A 21,003-nucleotide genomic window follows, 5' to 3' on the forward strand; every position below is an offset into this window, starting at 1 on the left:
ATTTGGAAGAATGTTTTCTATATTTTTAAATTAAGAACATGCAGGTTGATTTTATATACCAGAATGATTTCAGGAGGATTTGTGCTAATAGAAATAACACCTGTGTATCACTTGGAGGTGTAGGGAAACTTCCCCAACCTCAGGTCTCTTCTCTAGTGTGACTTGCCACAGAAAGGAGGAGGACTCATTTGAACTAAAGCCGCAGCCCAGGTGACAGGCATTAGGGATCCTAAAGTGGAGACAGCACAGCACAGTGATCTGGCTCCACGGAGCATTTCAAACTTACTCTGCTACTTCCTGCTGTAGGATCTTGGGCAAATAGCCTTTCTGTGCCTCAGTCTCCTCACTGTAAAATGGGTATCTAATGGTATAATGATATCTAACCTTATAGTGTTATTGAGAGAATGCATATAAAGTCTTAGCTAGTGGTTTCTCATAGTAAGTCTCAATACTGTTGAACTTTTAAAATTATTACTATTAACAGGCCAATGACTCATGAATTCTTTTTCTTAATCATTTTTAATTTTTCAACTACAGTTGACATGCGGCATTATATTGGTCTCAAGTGTTCAACATAGTAATTAGACATTTATGTAACTTACGAAGTGATTACACCAAAAACTCTAGTACCCATCTGACATTGTACATAGTTAGTACAGTATTATTAACTATATTCCTTATGCTATACTTTATATCCACATGACTATTTTGTTTTGTTTTGCTATTTATAATCATATATTTTAAAATTTTGTTTTTCCTCCTATATACATTTTTAAAGATTTTTATTAAAATATAGCTAGCATACAATATTATATTAGTTTCAAGTATACACAATAGTTATTCAACATTTATGTGCCTAAAGAAGTGACCACCAAGATAAGTCCAGCAACCATCTGACACTGAATCATGCTATCATAATATTATTGACTATAGTCCTTATGCTGTACATTACATCCCAATATAATTTGTTTTATACCTGGAAATTTGAACCTCTTATTTCCCTTCACCTTCCCCCCCACCTTTTAAATTTATCAATTATAGTTGACAGTCAATATTAATTTATATGAATTTTAGGTGTACAGTATAGTGATTCAACATTTATATAATTTAAGAAGTGATCCCCCTGACTAGTCTAGTACCTACCTGGCACTATACAATTACTACTATATTATTAACTATATTCTCTATGCTATACCCTACATCCTCATGACTATTTTGTAACTACCAATTTGTACATCTTAATGCCGTCACCTTTTTATACCCCGCCCCTCAATCCCCTTCCTTTCTATCACCCCAATAATCTAGTATCCATCTGACACCATACATAGTAATTACAATATTATCGACTATATTCCTTATACTATACCCTACATCCCCATGGCTACTTTGTAACAACCACTTCTTACTTCTTAATCCCTACCTCTTTTTCACCCATCCTCAAACCCCTCCCATCTGGCAACGTCAAAATGTTGTCTGTACCTATGAGTCTGTTTCTGTTTTGTTTGTGTATTTTGTTGTTTAGATCCCACTACTGGAGTCTGCTATTCACTGGCATAAGTGAAATCACATTGCATCTGTCTTTTGCTGTCTTCCCTCAGTGCAATACCCTCCAGATTCATCCATGGTTCATCATCTATGGCCACTGATGGCAAGAACCCATTCCCTTCCCAGGCTGAGCAATATTGCATTGTATATATGAGGTCTGACAAGTCTGCAAACTTGCCATCGTGCACTTACTATGGCAGCACTGTACAAATAGCTCAGTAAGGTTTCATAAACTTGACAGTGTCTCACAGCTGTGTTCATCATGTCAAAGAGTGGCAGTGTCTTACTGAGTGGCATTCATTATTGTTGTTGCGTGTTTTTGTGTGCCATTGCAAGACTGTTTGAGCTTGAATTAGAGCAACAAACAAACATTACATTTCTTGTTAAACTTGACAGGAGTGGCAAAGAAATAAGGGATATCTTAGTCCCAGTCTATGGGGATAATGCCATGAAGAAAATGGCAGTGTACAAATGGATTAACCATTTTTCTGAGGGGAGAGAACACGTCACTGATGAAGAAAGGTCAGATCTGCCAGTAATGAGCAGAACTGATGAAAACATTGCAAAAATTCATTGAATTGTGTGTCAAAATCATCGGCTGACTGTGAGAAGCATAGAAGAGCAAGTAAACATTGATGGAGAAACACTTAGGAAAATCTTAACTGAAAATCTTGGCATGAAGAAGGAATGTGCAAAAATGGTTCCGAAGGAGTTCACCAATGAACAAAAGCAAAAGAGTGTAGAAGTTTGCCAAGACCTTTTGGAGAGGCAAGATGATGTTTTGGGCCATGTTATAACTGGTGGTGAAACATGGGTGTACCAATATGACCCTGAAACAAAGCCTCAAAGGGCACAATGGAAGTCAGCCAATTCTTCATGACCAAAAAAGTTCTGTTAGTCCAAATCAAGAGTCAAAATGATGTTGCCAGCCATTTTTGATATCAGAGGGATTATTCATTATGAATTTGTATCAAATGGACAAACAGTTAACCAAGTTTACTATTTGGAAGTGCTGAAAAGGCTGTGTGAAAAAGTTAGACAAAATGACCTGAACTTTTCACCAACAAGTCATGGCTCTTGCATCATGACAATGTACCAGCTCACAGGCACTGTCTGTGAGGGAGTTTTTGGCCAGCAAACAAATAACTGTATTGGAACATGCTCCCCACTCACCTGATCTGACCCTCAGTGACTTCTTTCTTTACCTGAAGATAAAGGAAATGTTGAAGAGAAGACATTTTGATGACATTCAGGACATCAAGGGTAATATGATGACAACCCTGATGACTGTTCCAGAAAAAGAGTTCCAAAATTGCTTTGAAGGGTGCATTAGACGCTGGGGAAGGTGCATAGCTTCCCAAGGGGAGTACTTTGAAGGTGACTGTAGTGATATTCAGCAATGAGGTACGTAGCACTTTTTCTAGGATAAATTGGCCAACTTAATTGTCAGAGCTTGCATGTACCACCTCCACTTTATCCATTCATCCATTGATGGACACCCAGGCTGCCTCCACATGTTGGCCATTATATACAATACTTCAATGAACATATGGATGCATACATTCTCTTGAAATAGCATTTTGCATTTCTTTGGATACATACCCAGAAGTGGGATTACTGGGTCCATCTTTGTCTCTTGTTGTTTTTTTTTCTTCCTTTTTTGTTTCCATTTGCATGAAATATCTTTTTCCATTCCTTTATTTTCAGTCTGTGTGTCTTTTGATCTGAAGTGAGTCTCTTGTAGGCAGCATATGTCAGGGTATTGTTTTCTTATCCATTCAGCCTTCTTATGTCTTTTGACTGGAGCATTTAATCCATTCACATTTAAAGTAATAGTTCCTAGATATGTAGTTATTGCCATTTTATTATTCATATTTTTGATTTTTTTTTTTTTTCACCTTAAAGAAGTCCCTCTAAGATTCCTTGTAATTCTGGTTTGGTGTTGATGAACTCTTTTAGCTTTTTCTTGTCTGGGAAGCTCTGTATCTGTTCTTCAATTCTAAATGATAGCTTTTCTGGGTAGAGTAATCTTGGTTGTAGGTCCTTGCTTTGCATCACTTTGTATATTTCCCGCCACTCCCTTCTGGCCTGCAAAGTTTCTGTTGAGAAATCAGCTGATAGTCTTCTGGAAGCTCTCTTGTAGGTATGCAATTTCTTTTCTCTTTCTGCTTTTAAGAATCTCTCTTTAACCTTTGGCATTTTAATTAGGATGAGTCTTGGTGTGAGCCTTTTTGGGTTCATCTTGTTTGGTACTTTCTGTGCTCTATTTATTTATTTCCTTTGCAGGTTTATTTGTAAATGTATTTCCTTTGCAGGTTAGAGAAGTCATTATTTCTTCAAACAGGCTTTCAATTTCTTGCTCTCTCTTTTCTCCTTCTGTTACCCCTATACGGTGAATGTTGGTATGCTTGATGTTGTCCCAGAGGCCCCTTAAACTATACTCTTTTTTTGGATGTTTTTTCTCTTTGCTGTTCTGTTTGGGTGTGTTCTGCTACATTATCTTTTAAACATCTGATTCGTTCCTCTGCTTCCTCTAATTTACTGTTGATTTCCTCTAATATAGTCTTCATTTCATTTATTGTAGTCTTTATTTCTGACTGGTTCTTTTTTAACTTTTCTATTTCCATTTTTATGTTTCGTATGTCTTTGTTGAAATTCTCCCTGAGATCACTGAGCATCCTTATAACCAGTGTTTTGAACTCTGCATCTGGTAGATTGCTTTTCTCTATTTTGTTTAAGAGATTTGTTCTGGTCTTTTATTTGGGACATGTTTGTTTGTCTCCCCATTCTGGCTATCTCCCTGTGTTTGTTTCTATGAGGTAGGGCTGCTATGTCTCCCGGTCTTAGTAGAGTAGTAGGTGTGCTGTGGGGCTCAGTGGCACAGTCTTCCTGGCCACCTGAGCCAGGTGCTCCAGGTGTGTCCCTTGTGTGAGTTGTGTGTGCCATCCTAATGTAGTTGAGACTTGGTTGCTGTTTGCATGTCAGTAGGAGGGATTGACCCTCAGGCTGATTGGTTGTGAGGACTGGCCCTGACTACAATGGAGGAGCTGTTGTACAGGGGCTGACCCTACGGAGCAGGATTTGCATTAGCAGGGCTCTGGTGCCTGCCCAGTGTGTCCTGTGGGTGTGTTATCCCTATAGGTGGCCAGATGATCTTTCAGCTTGGTCTGAAGTTGGCCACGTGGCAGGCCAGCCCTAGGGCCTCCTGGGAGGGACCCCACCTCAGGCCAAGTTCAGCTACAGCCTGTGTCCTGACTAGGGCCACCTGGCATGAGACACAAAGCAACTCATAGATGTCCATTGTTCAAGCTGGGCTTGGAGGGGCCTCAAGAGGCCAAGCCACGAACCAAGGGTCCCCAGCCCAGAGTTTCAGTAGTTCTGGGCGTAGGGCTGCTCAGCCAGACATACAAGATACACCGAAGCCAGATGCTACTTGTTTGGGTTTTGTGAGCCTTTGAGAGATTTTCGGAAAGTCCGCAGCATGAGCCAAGACAAGCTATTTATATGGAAAAGCCTGAAGACTTAGATATGGCGGTCGCCTGCATCTGCATGCTGAGAAAGGTATGACTCAACATAGAAACAATGACTTCTGCCAGCTCCTCTGTTAGGGAAAAAGGTGCCCCTTCGGCCCATGCCCTAAAGCTAGAAAATTCAGTTCCTCCCTATATGTCCCAGGCACCTTTTGAGCTGCTGCCCCAGTACTGGGGCTCACAGTGAGTGTGTCAGCAAGTAAGTCTGTGCCTGGTCCCTTTCAGTGGAGCACCTGGGACTGCAGCTGCCCTAGTCTCACTCAGCCACAATCTCTGATGATTTCCATAATCAGAAGTTATAGGGACTTCTTTCCCTGGCATTGAAACTCTGGGCTGGGGAGCCTAGTGTGGAGCCAGGACCCCTCACTCCTCTGAGGGGACCTCCACTCCCTCCCAATTTTTAATGGTCACCCGTGGGTTTGGGTCTAGCCAGTTCCATATATCCACCACTCCTAACAGCCTCAGGTGCCTTCTTCTGTATGTCCTTAGTTGTAGGACTTCAGTTCAGCTAGATTTCAAGTGATGTTGCTTATTCTGTAGTTTAGTTTTAATTTTGATATGGTCATGAGAGGAGGTAAGCACAGCATTTCCCTACTCAGTCATCTTGACCCGATCTTCCTCATGAATTTTTATTAACTATTATTATGAATTCCTTTCTTTTTTTTTTAATTTATCGGGGAGACAATTGTTAGTGAAATTACATAGATTTCAGGTGTACAATTCTGTATTATATCATCAATAAATCCCATTGTGTGTTCACCACCCAGAGTCAGTACTCCTTCCATCACCACATATTTGATCCCCTTTACCCTCATCTCCCACCCCCAACCACCCTTACCCTCTGGTAACCACTAAACTATTGTCTGTGTCTAACAGTTTTTGTTTCTCGTTTGTTTGTCTTGTTCTTTTGTTGTTTTTGGTTTATATACCACATATCAGTGAAATCATATGGTTCTCTGCTTTTTCTGTCTGACTTATTTCGCTTAGCATTATACTCTCAAGATCCATTCATGTTGTCACAATGTTCCTATATCATCTTTTCTTACTGCCGAATAGTATTCCATTGCATATATATACCACAACTTCTTTATCCATTCATCTATCGAAGGACATTTTGGTTGTTTCCATGTCTTGGCCACTGTAAACAAAGCTGCAATGAACATCGGAGCACACGTGTCTTTATCTCTAAATATTTTCAGATTTTTTGGGTAGATACCCAGGAGAGGGATGGCTGGGTCATATGGTAATTCTGTTCGTAATTTTTTGAGGAACCTCCACACTGCCTTCCATAGCGGCTGCACCAGTCTGCATTCCCACCAACAGTGTATGAGGGTTCCTTTTTCTCCACAGCCTCTCCAACACTTGTTACTATTTGTCTCGTTGATGATAGCCATTCTGACTGGGGTGAGGTGATATCTCATTGTGGTTTTGATTTGCATTTCTCTGATGATTAGTGATGTTGAACATTTTTTCATATGTCTATTTGCCATTTGTACGACCTCTTTGGAGAAATGTCTTTTCAGGTCCTCTGCCCATTTTTCAATTGGGTTGTGTTTTTTGTTGTTGAGTTTCATGAGTTCCTTGTATATTTTAGATATTAGCCCCTTATCGGAGGCACTGTTTGCAAAAATCTTCTCCCATTCAGTTGGTTGCTTCTTTACTTTGTCAATGGTTCCTTTTGCTGTGCAGAAGCTTTTAAGTTTCATATAGTCCCATTCGTTTATTTTAGCTTTTACTTCCATTGCCTTTGGAGTCAAATTCATAAAATGCTCTTTGAACCCAAGGTCCATAAGTTTAATACCTATGTTCTCTTCTATGCAGTTTATTGCCAGGTCTTATGCTTAAGTCTTTGATCCATTTTGAATTAATTTTGGTTCATGGTGACAGATAGCAGTCCAGTTTCATTCTTTTGCACGTGGCTATCCAATTCTCCCAGCACCACTTATTGAAGAGGCTGTCTTTTCTCCATTGTATGTTTTTAGCTTCTTTGTCAAAAATTATCTGTCCATATTTATGTGGTTTTATTTCTGGGTTCTCTGTTCTATTCCATTGGTCTATGTGTCTGTTTTTCTGCTAATAACCATGCTGTTTTCATTATTGTAGCCCTGTAGTACAAGCTAAAGTCAGGGAGTGTGATACCTCCAGTATTGTTCTTTTTTCTTAAGATTGCTTTGGCTATTCGGGGTCTTTTGTGGTTCCAAAGAAATCTGATGATTTTTTGTTCTATTTCTTTAAAAGATGCCATTGGGATTTTGATGGGGATTGCATTAAATCTGTATATTGCTTTGGGTAATATGGTCATTTTAACTATGTTGATTCTTGCAATCCATGAGCACGGAATGTCTTTCCATTTCTTTGTGTCTTCTTCAATTTCTTTCAAAATGTGTTATAGTTCTCATCATATAGGTCCTTTTCATCCTTGGTTAAGTTTATTCCTAGGTATTTTATTCTTTTTGCTGCAATTGCAAAAGGAATTGTTTTTTGTATTTCTTTTTCTGAGATTTCATTGTTGGTATATAGGAATGCAATGGACTTTTGTGCGTTGATTTTGTAGCCAGCAACTTTATTGTATTCGTTGATTGTTTCTAATAGCTTTTTGGTGGAGTCTTTAGGGTTTTCTATATATAGCATCATGTCATCTGCAAAGAGTGATAATTTAACTTCTTCATTCCCAATTTGGATGCCTTTTATTTCTTCCTCTTTCCTGATTGCTCTGGCAAGGACTTCCAACATTATGTTGAAAAGCAGAGGTGATAGGGGACAGCCCTGTCGTGTTCCTGAATGTAGAGCAAAGGGCTTCAGTTTTTCACCATTAATTATGATATTAGCTGAGGGTTTGTCATATATGGCCTTTATTATGTTAAGGTATTTTCCTTCTGTACCTATTTTATTTTGGATGGTTTTGGATGACTGATTCAATTTTGTCACTGGTAATCAGTCTGTTTAGATTTTCCAGTTCTTCATGGTTCAGCCTTGGAAGGCTATATATTTCTAAGACCTTGTCCATTTCTTCTAGGTTATTGAATTTGGTGGCATAGTATTCTTCATAGTATTCTTGGATGAACCTTTGTATTTCTGTGGTGTCCATGATAACTTCCCCTTTTTCACTTCTGATTTTGTTAATTAGTGTCTTCTCTTTTTATCTTAGTGAGTCTAGCCAAGGGTTTGTCAATTTTGTTAATCTTTTCAAAGAACCAGCTCTTTGTCACATTAATTTTTTCTATTGTCTTTTTGTTCTCTATTTCATTTAGTTCTGGTCTGATTTTTATTATTTCCTTTCTTCTGCTGACCTTGGGTTTCACTTGTTCTTCTTTTTCTAGTTCTTTAAGGTGTAACATGAGGTTATTTATTTGGGAGTATTCTTGTTTCTTGAGATAGGCCTGTAATGATATAAATTTCCCTCTTAAAACTGCTTTTGCTACATCCCCAAAATTTTGGTAGGATGCATTTTCATTCTCATTTGTTTCTATGTATCTTTTGATCTCTCCTCTAACTTCTTCGTTGACCCAGTCGTTCTTAAAAGTATGTTGTTTAATCTCCATGTATTTTTTTTTCCTGCTTTTTTCTTTCAGTTGATATCCAATTTCAAAGCCTTGTGATCAGAGAATATGCTTGGTATGATTTCAATCTTCTTAAATTTGCTGAGGCTGATTTTATGTCCCAATATATGGTCTATCCTTGAGAATGTTCCATGTACACTAGAAAAGAATGTATAGTCTGATGTTTTAGGATGAAGTGCTCTATATATGTCAATTATGTCCATTTCATCTAATGTGTCATTTAGGGCTGCTATTTCGTTATTTATTTTCTGTTTGGATGATCTATCCATAGCTGTCAATGATGTATTTAAGTCCCCTAGTATAATTGTGTTTTGGTCAATTTCTCCCTTTAGTTCTGTTAGTAGTTGCTTGGTATATTTCGGTGCTCCCTGATTGGGGGCATAAATATTGATGACTGTTATGTCTTCTTGTTGTATAGTCCCTTTCACCATTATGAAATGTCCATCTTTGTCTCTTGTTATCTTTTTCACCTTGAAGTCTGTTTCATCTGATATCATTATGGCTACACCTGATTTTCTCTGGGTACCATTTGCTTGGAGTGTCAATTTCCACCCTTTCACTTTGAGTCTATGCTTGTCCTTGTAGCTGAGATGTGTCTCTTGGAGACAGCATATGGTTGGGTTTCGTTTTTTGATCCAATCTGCTACTCTGTGCCTTTTTATTGGTGAGTTCAGTCCATTTACATTTAGGGTGATTATTGATATGTGAGGATTTCCTGTCATTCTATCTTTAGTTTTCTGGTAAGGCTGTGTCTCCATTGTTTCTTTGCCTTTTTGTTGTTGTCTATTATTTCTGTGTGGTGGTATTCTATGATGTTTCCCTCTGTTTCTTCTTTTATTACAGTATATATTTCTGTTCTGGACTTTTTTTGAGTGGTTACCCTTAAGTTTATGTAAAAGAAAGTTTGATATTTAGAGTATTCCATTTTCTTCAACATGCTTACTTTCTCCATCCACATATTCCGGTTCAGGCCTTTACTCCCCCCCCATTTTATGTTTTGGTTGCCGCAAATTATCCCTGTTGGTGGTCGAATAGCCTCCTTTAGTATTTCTTGTAGTGCAGGTCATGTATTAGAAAATTCCCTCAGCTTCTGTATGTCTGGAAAGGTCTTTATTCCTCCTTCATATCTAAAGGATATCTTTGCTGGATATATTATTCTTGGCTCATAATTTCTCTCTTTCAATAGTTTGAATATTTGGTTCCACTCCCTCCTGGCTTGTAGAGTTTCTGCTGAAAAATCTGATGATAATCTAATGGGCTTTCCTTTGTAAGTTACCGTCTTCTTTTCCCTGGCTGCTTTGAGGATTCTTTCTTTGTCGTTGATTTTAGACAGCTTCAATACAATGTGCCTTGGAGAAGGCCTGTTGGGATTGAGGTAATTAGGTGTTCTATTTGCTTCTTGGATTCGAGGATCCAGTTCTGTCCACAAGTTTGGGAAGTTCTCATCGACAATTTGTTTGAATATATTCTCTGTTCCCTTCTCTCTTTCTTCTCCTTCTGGTATGCCCATTATTCTTATATTGCTCTTTCTGATGGAGTCAGGAAGTTCTTGTAGAGTTCTTTCATTTCTTTGAAGTCTCAAGTCTCTTTCTTCTTCCATCTGTGTAATTTTCAGGTTTCTATCTTCGATGTCACTGATTTTTTCCTCCATCTGGTCAACTCTACTATCTAAGCTGGTTATTTCATTCTTAATTTCTTCTATTGAGTTCTTAATCTCTAGAAATTCTATTTGGTTCTTTTTTAAAATTTCAATCTCTTTCATAAAATGCTCATGTTGTTCCTTGATTGTGTTTCTGAGTTTTATTAAACTGCGTTTCTGTGTTTTCTTGCATCTCGTTGAGTTTTTTCAGAACTGCAGTCTTGAATTCTCTGTCATTTAAGTCACATATTTCCATATCTTTAAGTTCCTTTTCTGGAGACTTTCCACTTTCTTTCTGAGCTGTCTTGTTGCCTTGGTTATTCGTGGCAATTACTTATTTATTATTTCTCTTCCTAGACATCTACAGGAGTGGCTTCTGCAACAGGTTAATAGGAAGAGCTCTTTCTTTGTTTTCCAGTACTTGTTGGTAGAATGTTTTATTTTCTCTCCGACTGCAGCCATTTTTTTCTCTCTCACAGGGTAGTGCTATGTTTTGTCTGCATTATTCCAGCTTCTCACACAATAGGGGGATTCCCTGGGAGATCAGCTTCTCCTCTGTTAATAGTTCACCTGGGTCACAGGGTGCAGGATCCGTGTGGGTATGCGGAGAGCTTTTGAAGTTCCAAAGCTCTTCCAGCTCCTGACTCAGAGCCCGTATATTTCAGCAGTTCTGTTTACTCCTGCAGGGATCTGCCCAGATAGGTGGGGTCAGGGGCGGGGTGAGTTGTTAGAGGTGGCCCAGAGCAATGGCTGTGACCACCACCACAGCCGGTCCTGCTTCCACATTCCTCCCCTTTGCTGGAACTAGTTGGGCTGCGAATCTGTGTCTGCGGTCCACATTTCTCAGAACAGCAAATGTTCTGTTCTTTTGATCTGACACTGCTACTGTTCTTCTTCTAGCACCAGGCAGGTGGGGGCCGGTCGAGTTCTGGGTTGGTAGGGAGGGGGCGACTAGTCTCAGTGCCTAAGGCTCCGTTCTCTGCTCGGCAGTGAGGGCTTAAACCACCGTTTTCAGCCTTCTTCCCTCAGTCTTTTCTCCAAGGTCTCTGCTGTGAGCGTTGGGTTCAGCCGTGTTATATGCTGTCCCCTCAGCCCTGTGGGCCATAAGCGGAGCCCTAGTAGTCCGAGTTCTTCCCTCTCCCGCAGCTGCGGTAGTTCCAGGATGCAGCGAGCTCGGAGCACTGAGCTGGGTCTGCCTCCTGTGCCCGCCCGGCTCTGTCTCCGCACTTTTCCCTTCCCTCCTCCCCCGCTCACACGATTCTCCCACCTGTAGGTGACTTCGGTAGTGGGCCTCTTCATCTTACCTGTCTGCTGTGCAGGGAGTCCTTTGTGGAGTTATTGTTGTTCGATTAGTTGTAAATTCCAGGGGAGCTTTACAGAGGCTCACCTCATGCTGCCATTTTGATGACGTCTCTCATGAATTCCATTCTTGATATTGATGGATCTGACCCATGAACTCTTATTTACTTTTCTGAGACTATTGACAAAGCAGAGTTAAGATGCTCCAAAGACTTCTAGTAAACCTCTACTATCTAGCGGTCAGTTGTAGCCCACGCCCAATGGTTTAGAGTTGTCACTGTTAAGTGACTCATCAATGAAACCACTGAGGATTAAGGAAGTGAAAATTTCAGGAGTGAAGGCAGAGAAACTCTCACCACAATAATAATGGGTATTTTTATAGTATTATACTCTTTCCTTAATATTCCTTTGAACATTTAGAGGTAATCCAACACATACAAAAAAACAACAACATGAAATGTGTTTCTTCATGGTGGATAAAAAGTGCTTAACAGTACTGAGTCTTGTTAAATTTAGTGGAGAGGATGGAGTTAACCAGCTTGACAAACATTTATTACAGGATGAGACTGAGGCTCAGAGGAATTTAGGACTTTGCTGAAAATCCCACTGCTGGGAAGTGATGGCCCATAATTGAAACATGGTTTTATGTAACTCTCTCTGCCAAATTACACTGTTAGCTCATAGGGGCATTATGAACATTACATTGAAATGTGGGAGTGCATAGTTGACAGGACTCAGTCATGCAGGCTGTGCCCTGCACACCACTTGGGATGTGACAGTGACATTATAGACTAGGTGTCTCAGTCTGCTCAGGCTGCCATAACAAAATACCATAGACTGTGTGGCTTAAACCACAGACATTTATTTTCTCACTGTTCTGGAGGCTGGGAAGTCTAAGATCAAGGTTGTACAAATTTGGTTTCTGGTAAGGGCTCTCTTCCTGGCTTGTAGATAGTCACTTTCTCACTGTGTCCTCACATGGCCTTCCCTGTGTGCATCTGGAGAGAGAGATCTCGGATGTCTCTTCCTCTTCTTATCAGGACACCACACCTAATGGATCAGGGCCCCACCCTTATGACCTCATTTAACCTTAATTACCTCCCTAAAGGCCCTATCTCCAAATACACTCACATGGAAGTTAGGTTTTCAACACACGAGTATTTTTTTTTTTTTTTTTTGTGGGGGGACACAATTCAATCCACAACACTGTGTGATTTGTGTGCCTTCTTACATGATGGCCACTTTACATAGTGAGAAAAAGCACCAGGTAAATGTAGGAAACAATTATCAAACTGGTAATACTAACAAGGATGCTTTAGGCACTTGCCACCCAAAGGGAGCATAAAAATGTGTTGGATGCCAGAAGAAAGCCAGGCTAGGATTTTAAAAACTGTCAAAAAGGACCAATTCACCTAGAGATCATTAACCAGCCAATTATGAAGTCACTGATTGAGTTTTGTCTGTCTTCTTTTGAGAATTGAAAACATTTATAGTTGCCAAGAGTTCTGCTCTGAAGCAAGTTTCATGGAAACTATGGCTGATGCCAACTTTTGGAGGCAGAAGCTTTCTTGCCATTGCACATTAAACTTGCCTGTGAGCTCAACCGTTTCAATTAGCTAATTCTGGTACCAATTATTCCATCACGTTTGCTAGTCCTCACTGGTTTTTCATTCTACAGAGCAAGAGCAGCAGTTATAAAACTGTTGGCTTTGGTTGCATAGTCATTGTAATGCTCTTTGCAAACTGCAGGTGTGAATATTGGGTTACTCAGAGGAAGACATTGATGACGAGTGCTTTTTTTTCCATTAGCATTAGTTAGTGATGTCAAACAAACAAACAAACAAACATTAGTTAGTGAAGCCAGATTCTGCAAATTTGGGAATTGTGCCTTCAAAAATTACTCAGATACTATTGATGAAAAAAATACTCATGGTCATTAGTAGCCATAGCCAGGGCATTGCTGTTACCTTGAGACAAAATTGTGCTTATATGTTAGAAAAAGGCCCATTGACTGCTCTAGAAGTAACTTCATTATAGCTTTTAATTTCTTATAACGTGAATGATATGAGAATCAGGATATATAAGCTTTCTGAAATTAAAATTTTGCAAAAGATGTTGCAAGAAGGCTCTAAAAACAAAACTACTTATGTTTGACATCTTGGTGGAAATGCTGCCGTGCTTTATTTTACAAGTTTTAGGTTTGCCTTGTGAGCGTACCTGAATCAAGTGCTTGTATCCATCACAAAGTGCTTTTCACGGACTTTTCTAATGAAAATGGTGAAGTGCCCAAAGCAAATGCATAAGGAACCTTAGTTACTTGTGAACGTTTACACGGGGTACAGCACAAGTAAAAATGTTTAATTTCCTGTGGACGATAGACTTTTTATGGTGAATGCCAGATATTTTGGTTCTTCATTGGGTGTTTTATGAATGCACAGTTGCATATCTATTTGAGATTGATCTGGGTTTCAGGCAACTGGTGACTGCTCTGGGCCTTGTGAATTTGTAGTTCAAAGCCAGATGTTGATGAAGCCAGTGAAACCGAGGCAATTTGTAGCATACTGTTCCTAATAATATGGTGTTCACAACATCTTTCTAAACAGAGAAACAACATTCCCTGTTTTTGTACATATCCAGTGTGGAGGATTGTAAGGGGTTTGGGGACAGGATTTGTTTCTTTGTAGGGCCCAGCACTGGGCAGCTTCAGTGGACAGTGGTCTGCTGGCCAGGCTGAAGCTCGTTAAGGCCAGACCCATCACAGTGAGCTGGGGAAAAGCTCTTGCTTTCTTTAATACTCTCTGTAGAGGGCATTCAGGGAGAGTGAGAGGGTAAAATGTGAGAAGAAACAAGTTTGTGGAAGCCATTTTAAGAGAATATAGCTCAAGACGTGACTGTTTTGAAAAGAACCAACTTATTTTAAAACCAGTGGTTAAGGAATACAAACTGATCTATGGTTTATGTAGATCTACAAGTGATTTTGAAGGTGATGTGATAGGAAAAAAGCAAAAATCTTCCTTGTGGATTGTTTAAAAGTTATCTGTATTTTAGAGCCTATAAAGTCATATTGTATTTTGAATTTATTATCCATTGGTATTGGTTTCAGAGAACAAGCTTTGAAAATGACTTCTGCTGCCAGATTCTTTTTGCCTTTAAGCCTTCAGTTTTGATGGGAGTGTTTATTTTCAGTGCAGCTAAAAAGGGCTTAACTTTTCTTTCCTTTTTGGATTTTGCAGGTGCATTTTCAGTTGCTCAAAGATTCCAGATGTGCACATTCCTAATAAACACAATGCAGAAAAGTACAAATGTGGTTTTTCTAAGAGACCTCCCTTACACCAAGTAGGAGAGAACAGAGCAGAGGAAGGGAGAGCTCCGGCTAGGTCTCTGATTAGCTGGGGTTGGTTTTACGTGGGGCACAGAAGGTTTCATGCCTTGAATATCTTCCAGATGGCCAAGCCCTCTCAATTATGCTGCAGGAAAGAAGGATGGGCCAACAGGCCAGTCTTCAGTTTGAACCTGACCAAGGCCAATTTGAGCTTCGTAACACTCGTAACACTTAGTTAACCTTAAAAAAAAAAAAAAAAAAAAAAAATGGCCAAAAAAGAAACATGCAACAATTCACTTGTAGACATTTTTGTTTCATCCCCAAGGTTAGTTTGGTGCTTCCCCTGCTTGCTCCCATGGTGTCCCTGCTCATCCGGTAGTGGCCTCTACAGCTCTGTCATTCCTGTTTGCCAGTCTGTCTCCCGCACTGGATGGTGAGCTCAGCTCTCTGAGTCATCAAGGCACCCGGCCGATCTTTGAAGAACATTTGAGTTTTGACAGGGAGGTTCATTTCAGCTCTGTCACTCATTTGTTGTGTGATTTAGGTACATCGCTTAATCTCTCTAAGCCACGTTTCTTTTCATCTCATTTGGGGACTCTTGTGAGCATCAGGTCAGGCAAGGTGCATAAGGAGCCTTGCTTAGAGCCTGGCGCCCCCAGGTGCTCTGGCTCATAAGCCAGGCCCGTGTTCTTAAAACATTGGTTTGCCATGTTACTCCCATGCTTGGAAGCCTCCAGTGAATTTACTGTGGCACTGATAGCTTTCCACACCGGCTTATATCCTGACTCAAAACACAGAACTCCGTTCTTTCCGGGCTGGTCTCCCCCAGTCCCAGCCCCTGCTTGACTTCAGGCTTTGCTTGTGTCATTCTAGTTGCAGCGGCCATCTCTTTTCCCTCTGAGTCAAATACTGCTTTCCCCAACACCGTCTGTCTTATAGGGTCTATCCAGTCCTCCCCACCTACCATTTCTCTGATGCCTCATCCAGAACTCCATGTCCTTGTTCAAAGGTCGGCCGCCCTCTGATGGCCTCAGCTGTGTTCTTGTTTTTGTTTTGTTTTTTAAAATTTTTATTGTGGTAAAAAAATACATAACAAAATTTATCATTTTAAGTGTACAATTAGTTCACTAGTGTCAACTAATGTCAAGTACATTCATGTTGTTGTGAAACTGATCCCCTTAACGTTTTCATCTTGCAAATCTGAAACTCTGTATGTATTCAACAACAACGCCCCACTCCCCCCATCCCCAGCCCCTGGCAACCACCATTCTACTTTCTGTTTCTATGGATTTGACTACGGCAGGTATCACATCTAAGTGGAAATCATATTGTATTTCTCTTTTTTGTGTCTGGTTTATATCATTTAGCATAATGTCCTGCAGGTTCATTCATGTTGTAGCATGTGTGAGGGTGTCCTTCCTTTTTAAGGCTGGGTAGTATTTCATTCTATGTATAGACTATAGTTTGTTCATCCATTCATTTGTCAATGGGCACTGAGCTACTTCCATCTCTTGGCTGGTGTGAATAGTGCTGCTGTGAACATGGGTTTGAAAATATCTTAGAGATCCTGCTTTCAATTCTCTTTGATGTACACACAGAAGTGGGATGGTTGGATCATATGGTAGCTTCATTTTTACTGTTTTTGAGGAAACTCTATATTGCTTTCTATAGTGGCTGCATGATTTTACATTCCCACCAAGTGCCCAAGGGTTCCAATTTTTCCACATCCTTGCCAACATTTATTTTCTATTTTTTTTCTAGCTGCCATCCTAATGGGTATGAGGTGAGCTCAGCCTCTCCTTTTCAGCCTTAATCTTATTCTCTGCGACATCACTATTTGAAAAGTTTAAGTAGTTTCGTCTCACCAATTAGATTCCAAGTTTCTATAAAACACATTTTTCTTTTCTTCCCTTCCTCCCCCCTTGTCCTTTTTACTGACCTCCCATCTAGCAGAGTACTTCACTTATGATCTTAGACTGATGGAGTGCTTTATAAATACAGAGTTTGCATATCCATGAGCTAATTTGACCTTCACAGCCTCTCCAGGTGATAGCTATTATTGTTTCCATTTTACAGATGAGGAAACTGAATATTCCATAGATAAAATGTCTTGTCCACAGAAGGCCGATCAAGGGAGCAGAACCAGGGCTCTGATGGCAAGGCCAATACCCGTGAAGGAATGAGCTGTGCATCCCAGGGATCTTTGTAGCTGTCTGGGGACTGTCATAACATTTATAAAGTCCCTTTTGCCATGTAGGATAATGTACTTACTGGTTCTGGGGATTAGAATGGGGACATTTTGGGAGGCTATTATTCTGCTTATCACAGGGCAGATTTCAGCTAAACAATTGGAAGAAATGGTCTAAAAACTAGAACCATTGGTTGCCTTTTAAGCACATGCATTTCTCCAGTGTGGCCATGAAAATTTTGGACAAACACACATCCGGCCTGGTATAGAAAGGATTCACACAGCAGAACGAGCTTTGTCTGAACATTGTACAGTGCTTAGATTATGAGTCTAGAAATGTCTGTTCTTCTATAGGATTGGGTTTTTGCGTTTTTGCCGTAACCCTCATCACATTTCACTGCACATTTTTATATATGCTCTATGTGTCTCATTCTGCTTGCTGTAAGTTCGTTAGCGACCAGGTACCATATCTTATTGTCTTTTATCTAGCGTAGTCAGTAGGATAGTGGAGACTTGTTACACGTTTGAAATAAATGTAACTGATTCATTAACTGAATTCAAAAGTCTGAGGCCATTATCCCACTAAATTAGTTGAGTCTCTATCTCACTTTAAAATGTAAATGCTGGCCATCAATTTGGACCATGGTAGCGATCAATATGTTTCATATCCAAAGTCTGAAATTACATAAGACTTTAGAAGTTCCAAAACCTGCTTTTAGGTTGCTCAGCCAGTGTTCTAATTCTGGCAAAGCTCTCAAAAGCCCCGTGTAGGATATTACATCATTTCTGGAAGCATCTGGGACTTGCTAAATAAAAGCTATAGAGAGGATATGCTCTGTCGTTGAATGGAAAGCACATAAGTGAAATCACCACCAATACTGATCATGTGAACTTCTACCGAAAGCTCGTTTATTATGAACCATTTATTATGCTATTGCCTCAGCCCTGTGACTTTTGGCCCCACCTTACGCAGCAGAATCAGTAGAAGTTTGGTAGGAGGACTCGGTGATTGGATTCATAGTTGGCCTTCGGACCTTCCAGAAAGGGAGAGAGGCAACCACCTGTTTTATTTTCCCTTCCCTGGCTTAAGAGCCCCATGGAAACCTATTCCTATTAATTTGTTTTCTTTGACTGTTAATATATTTGAAAAAGGATCAAAGGAAATATTGTACTAAAATAGTAAAATAAAGAGACTTTGCAAAGCTTGCCAGAGATCTGAAGTTTGCCCACAGCTTCAGGGACCAGTACAGCCCAGCAGTGGAATTTTATTATATGTATAATTTTCCCAAACAATGCCTTCTTTGATTCTTTACAGTAAACGTGAAATTGACTTCAGATTTTAGGCCCACAAATATATTTTTAAAGGCATTTTAATCTTCTTTGGGTGATGAATGCCTTTGCAAACTGGCTACTAGGCACATGTCAGCACACATTTCAGTGGTTTCTTCTATTTAGAATTTTCCTTCGCATGTTGTCTTTCATCCTTCCACTTTGTACTTAGAGTTGGATTACTTCTATAAAGCAAGCGGATAATTTCCCTTGGTGTGGATCTATGGGAAGTAGTCCAGTTATCCCCAACTCCCAACTTCCGCATTCCCAAGCAGCGTGCTCCAGCAATATAGGTTACCCCATAAACTATGGGCAAGATGATCTAAGTAGCCCCGTGATACCTTCTGTGCAAAAATGAGCAACACACAAGGGCAGGGAAGCAAGAATACTTTAAAGAGACAAAGAAACCAAGAACCATGGTAGCCTGTGAGTCCTTGACTAAAGGACTGCTGCATGTTTATCTTTCTATCCCAGCACCTAGCTCTTACTGGGGTCCTACTGCCATTGTTTGCTGAATTGAATAAATGGATGTTTGTTTTGTTTCTTGGAAGTTCTCTAATAAACACTTTGCTAGAAACCTAAGTTCTTCTTACCCGAGTGACAGAGTTTTTGTTAAGGAGAATAATAGCTTTTTTTTTTCTATACAGAATTAGGTAGAAAACTCTAGTTCCTCATCAAAGTTTGGTTCATAGTTCTTCCTTTCATTTTACTTTGGATTACCCATTTTTCAATTCCTAAATTATTGAGTTAAATTCTTAACTCATGCTTTTTCAATATAAACATTTAAATAAATATATAAACATTTAAGTCTATTTCTCACTGTCACTATATCCCAAAAATTTGTGATATAGTATTTCCATAATGGTTCAGTATAAAATATTTTAAAATTTCAATTATTTTTTCACTGACCCACGAATTATTTACAAGTGGATTTTTCAGTCATACGAGTACATGTTTCGGGAAGGTTACCTATGTTGATTTCTCATTTATTTGCATTGTGATTTGTATGATATAGACTTTGAGATAGTTATTAAGATTTGCTTTGTGCATATTATATAGTTAGCTTTCATAAATATCCCATATCTCTGAGAATAATGTGTATTTGCTTACCTCCATTGACCAAGATTATAATTAGTGTTTTAATCTTTTCTCTTCAGGCTGATTGTTTTGTTGTTTGATCTATCAGTTTCTGAGAAAATTGGGTTAAAATGTTTTTATCTTTGTGTATTGAATGTAAGTTGAGGTTATCAGATTAGGGACACACAAGTACAAAATTGTTATATCTTCTTGGGGGACTAGCTCCTTTTATTAATTGTAGTTTATTTTATCCCCAGTAATGATTTTTCTGGCTTTATTTTGACTTATCTTTGCTTGGCATATATGTTAGTATCCATTTACTTTCACTATTTAAGTATTTTTAGTTTTAAATGTGTTGCTTTTAAACAACATATAGATTTTTAAAATCCAATCTGGTAACCACTATATTTCAAAAAGTGTTATTGGTGCTTTCTGTTCACCTTGATTTATGTTTGCATATTTCTTCATTTTTTACCTTTTATAGATAGGATCAATAAAGTTTTAATATACCTTTGTCCCTGCTGATTTTGAAATTTTATGTATTGTTTCTCTACTTTAATGATAACCCTTACATTTCTCACATGCATACTTAACACGTCTGAAATTTATCAATTTTGCCAAATTTCTCTTGAGTAAATGCAACACCTTAGAATATCTCCCCATCCTACATGTTACTTCTATTCAGCATTTTAGAACCATCTTGATTTTGTAAACCCCAACTTAGTTGTTGTAATTTTTATTTTGAACAATCAGTTATTTAGATGTATACCATATTTTTTAGTTTCTTTGTTCACTGTTGCTTCTTGCATCTCATTCTTCTGCGCTGAATTTCCTCTTTCTGAAGTATATCTTTGCCCTTTTAAATGAAGGTATATTTATTTTACCCGTATAGTTTACTTAGATTTTTAAAAAAAAAATTGTATTAAAATTTGTTGGGCTGGCAATAGTCAACAAAACTGCAGGTTTCAAATGTACAAGTCTATAATATGTCATCTATATATTGCATTATGTGTTCACCACCCAGAGTCAGTTCTGTTTTGTCACCATGTTTGACCCCGTTTACCCTCTCCTACCATCCCCCCTAGAATTAAAAAACTTCTAGGTTGACAGTTGTTTGAGGCTATTATTCCATTTTTTTTCTGTCTTCAATTGTTGTGGCTTCTTAGAAGTTCACTGTCTGTCTTACCATCCCTGAAACCCTGGTTACTTTTAAGAGTAGTTTTGCCTTAATGAGTTTCGATTTAGATCTCATTTAACTTTTTCTGCTCAAGGCTTGTTTTGCTTCTTGAATCTAAAGATTCATGTTTTGGATCAGTTTTGGATAATTCTTATCCATTATTCTCTTAGAATGTTGTCTCACCCCTCGGAGAGACATGTCTTGTCTCTCCTAGAAATGTATTTGTTGGACTTTGTCATTCTGTCATTAATGTTGCTTAACCTCTCATTTATATTTCCTATGTCTTTAACTTTTTGTTTTGTATTCTGGGCAATTTTTCCATATTTATCATTCAGTT

General features: G+C 39.0%; 1 protein-coding gene across 5 annotated transcripts in view; it reads left to right on the forward strand.

Moving 5' to 3' along the window:
• The window catches only part of DLEU7 (deleted in lymphocytic leukemia 7), a 118,849-nt gene that overhangs the window by 3,807 nt on the left and 94,039 nt on the right, over positions 1–21,003 (forward strand). The window contains exon 2 of one of the 5 annotated variants that reach the window (XR_012495568.1): positions 1,942–2,949. The exons of the other annotated variants lie outside the window; for them this stretch is intronic. The gene's annotated coding sequence lies outside the window, so the exon portion shown is untranslated. The remainder of the gene's footprint in view (positions 1–1,941; positions 2,950–21,003) is intronic. 5 annotated transcript variants of the gene reach the window in all.

Source organism: Rhinolophus sinicus, linkage group LG04 (genome assembly GCF_036562045.2).
Source record: "Rhinolophus sinicus isolate RSC01 linkage group LG04, ASM3656204v1, whole genome shotgun sequence".
Classification (NCBI taxonomy): Eukaryota; Metazoa; Chordata; class Mammalia; order Chiroptera; family Rhinolophidae; genus Rhinolophus; species Rhinolophus sinicus.